Raw genomic sequence first — 3844 nt, 5'->3', positions numbered from 1 at the left:
TACTCCGTGTCTGTAATCACACAGTCCTTTAATCATGGACAATGACTGTGCCCACAGAGCAGCACTAATGAAAAATTTATATCTGGAAAATTTATACCTCTATCTATGATAGAGAGCTTCACAGTCCAGCTTTACTAGATTGTAAACACACTCCTTACCCAAGCAAAACTTTGTATATCTCCGAAATATCTGGGAAAAAAATGCTCCTCTGACTTACTAGGCTGTAGGGAAAGATTAGTTATATGTACAATTATCTGTAGTAGAACTTGATATCTTTCTTCCATTAACTGAACGTTACAACTGGTACGTTGTAAAAGATGATTGCCAATTTTCCTTTTTTGAGGCTCTCTGATGATTTGGATGCTCTAGATCAGTTTGTTTTTTGAAGTTTCTATCTTTGCATTCTTCCTCTGTCCATTTAGTAATTTGTGTGAAGTTGAAGAAGTAGTCCATAACTGATATTCCTCTGAGGATCCTTTTTGCTGGGTTGGCCTCATTTGTTCTTGATCCACCTCGTTCTGAAGCTGCAATGCTAACAACCTATCCTGTTCTTCTTGCTCATGTCTCTCAAAAAGTAGACATTTCAAATCTATCAGTTTCTGGGTAAAGTTGACTTGCTTACTCTTGGTCTGTGGAAAATTTGGGGAACATTTTTCTTCTTTTTGCAGAACAGCTTGGATCTCAACTGCTTCAGTTAAAGATTCCTGGTTTTTTTTTTGGTGATCTCTTTATTGGTCAGTCAGTGAGACTATTCATTTTCTATCACAACTGTGTTATTTCTAAGTATATGTGTCATATCTGATACAGTACACCCACACTCTGTATTGCCAAAAGGCTTTACTGTAGCTTCTCCAGAAGAGGGAACTATGGCTTTAGGTTCTTCATAACTTATGACACATAACTCTTTTTCATGACTGCTTTGTTTTGTTTTGACTTTTCCTTCAAGGCACTATTCTCCACCACTGACACATAAATGAGGCCTAGATGACTCCACTGAAGATTCTGCAACTTCTTCTTCAACTTCAAGGCATATTTGAGGTGAAAGTGTTGGCATATCTACCTCAATTTCTGTGTCTTGCCACATAGGGCTCTTCACGTCACTGCTGTCGGTTTCCTTGGACATGGAAGTTTGCCTGTCTTCTTGAACAACTTCAGACTGTGATGTTGACCCAAGTTGAGATTTTGATGACAAATACTTCTGAATATCACCAGTGTTTGCTTCTTTGTTCTTCACTTTCTTTTGTGACTTGGTTGTGGTGGGATCAGACTTTCTGTAATTCAGGAGGGAAGCCAAGACTCTTCCCTCACAGAAATTTTTAATATTAAAGCTTTGCCTTCTTGTCAGCTCTTCATCACTTTTCAACTGTTCCTCCATCTGTCTGTGCCTTTTTTCTGCCTGTCTCTTTTCCTCCTATTCCTTTGAATCTCTGTATGTATTCTTCACTGGCTTTGTTTTCTTCTTCCAGACTGGTTCATCACCCTGCCTCCACCTTGCTTCTCTCCTCTTCATATTCTCTTCTTAATTCCCCAGGTTGACTTAGTAGGCAAACTGGCTGATAGTCATCAACGATTTCCTCTGATTGTTGCCCAAGACTCTAAGCCTGCATTCCTCTGGATAGTGTTTTTGAATTATCTCCCACAGTTCCATATTAACAAGAGAATTTCTTTGGGTATGATACCAAGTCCAGAAAGCAATCCAGCGTTGACAGAACGGACAGCGCAAATTTGTCTTTTCGACAGTTGATTTGAAGCATGTTTTACAGAGTATGTGGTTACAAGGCAGTGTCACAGGCTCAGTGAGGATTTCCACACAGATCCCGCACTGGCATTCCAACAAGGAAGGGATGGTGTCTTTTGGTACAGCCATTTTAATATGCTAATAAGGTGTCAGTTCAGTTCAGTTCAGTTGCTCAGTCGTGTCCGACTCTCCGCGACCCCATGAATCACAGCACGCCAGGCCTCCCTGTCCATCACCAACTCCCGGAGTTCACTCAAACTCATGTCCACAGAGTCGGTGATGCCATCCAGCCATCTCATTCTCCGTCGTCCCCTTCTCCTCCCGCCCCCAACCTTTCCCAGCATCAGAGTCTTTTCCAGTGAGTCAACTCGTCGCATGAGGTGGCCAAAGTATTGCAGTTTCAGCTTCAGCATCAGTCCTTCCAATGAACATCCAGGATTGATCTCCTTTAGAATGGACTGGTTGGATCTCCTTGCAGTCCACGGGACTCTCAAGAGTCTTCTCCAACACCACAGTTCAAAAGCATCGTATTCACCATCAATACCAAAATTCTGAGATTGGGAGCGTCAAATGTCTTTAAGTAAAAAGGTTCTGTGGGTCAGGTATACAGTACGACCCCAGAAGGCAGTGAATTTGTCCGTGTTAAAGACAAGTATCCATAAAGGAAGCAAATGAATCTTGACTGCTACCAGACATTGACAATCATTGTGGTAGGGCAGATGGTAGGCACCAGGCTCTCTAGTGGAGCAGAAGGCACTCGCAAAGTTCCATTCCTCCCTCCTACCAGGTAAGGACGCTCCCTTAGTTCTGGGCAGCTAAGCCTCTAAGGCCACTAAGACTGAGGCTGCTGAGGTGCACAGACCCCAGGACACCACTCCATGAAGACCAATGCTTCCTCAGGGATGCCAGGCTCCTCAGCAGAGGGACTTCTGTTTGACCTTAGATGTGGGGTCATGGCTGTGCACTTTTCAGGGCTCTGAGCCCTCCCTCCCCTCTCTGAGGTCTGTGGGAAAAGGCTTATCTTGGAGGCAGTTAGGTAGCAATCCTACAAAGGGTTGTGCGGTCACAAGTTTCTCTCTCTCTCCTTTTTCCTATAAGAACACTAGTCATTGGATTTAGATTCCACCATACATCCAGGATGATTTCAAATCAAGATCCTTAGTTTCATGTCCACAGACCATACTGCCAAATAAGGTCTCATCACAGGTTGGGGGTGTGAGGTTTGGATTTGTCTTTTTCTGGACATAAGTCAACCGACTATAGTGGGGGGTGTGTGTGTGTGTGTGTGTACGTGTGTTGCTTAGTCATATCCGACTCTGCGACCCCATGGACTTTGACTGCCAGGCTCCTCTGTCCATGGAATTCTCCAGGCAAGAATACTGGAGTGGGTTGCCATTTCCTTCTCCAGGGGATCTTCCCAACCCAGGGATTGAAACCAGGTCTCCTGCATTACAGGCGAATGCTTTCCCCTCTAAGCTACTAGGGAAGCTCTGTAGTGATAGGAGGGTTTAAAAAGGAAAATAAAATCTTACCTTTTGTTTGTAAGTGTACAGATAAATATATAAATGCCTGCATAAGAAAGAATAAAATGGGTTCTTTTTTAAAATTTGTTTTTAATTGAAGGATAGTTACATTATTGTGATGATTTCTGCCATCCATCAACATGAATCACTTATAGGTGTATATATATATATATATATATGTCCCCTCCCTCTTAAATTTCCCTCCCTTCTCCCTCCCCAACCCACCCCTCTAGGTTGTCACAGAGCACGGGGTTCTGTTTCCCTGTGTCATACAGCATATTCCCACTGGCTATGTATTTTTTATGATAATGTATCTGTTTCAATGCTACTCTCTCAAATCATCCCAACTTCTCCCTCCTCCACAGTGTGCAAAAGTCTATTTCCTATGTCTGTATCTCCATATCTGCCCTGTGGATAGGTTCATCTATACCATCTTTGTAGATTTCATGCTGCTGCTGCTGCTGCTAAGTCGCTTCAGTCGTGTCCAACTCTGTGTGACCACATAGACGGCAGCCCACCAGGCTCCTCTGTCCCTGGGATTCTCCAAGCAAGAATACTGGAGTGCGTTGCCATTTCCTACTCC

At 43.3% G+C, this 3844-nt stretch overlaps 1 pseudogene; it reads right to left on the bottom strand.

Moving 5' to 3' along the window:
- Positions 1-234: 234 nt before the first annotated feature.
- LOC129563976 (E3 ubiquitin-protein ligase RNF168 pseudogene) lies at positions 235-1867 on the bottom strand (annotated as a pseudogene).
- Between the last annotated feature and the right edge of the window lie 1977 nt (positions 1868-3844).

Source organism: Moschus berezovskii, chromosome X (genome assembly GCF_049115385.1).
Source record: "Moschus berezovskii isolate FMDL1 chromosome X, NW_MosBer_1.0, whole genome shotgun sequence".
In the NCBI taxonomy this organism is placed as follows: domain Eukaryota; kingdom Metazoa; phylum Chordata; class Mammalia; order Artiodactyla; family Moschidae; genus Moschus; species Moschus berezovskii.
This window is presented reverse-complemented; position numbering and strand designations above follow the sequence as displayed.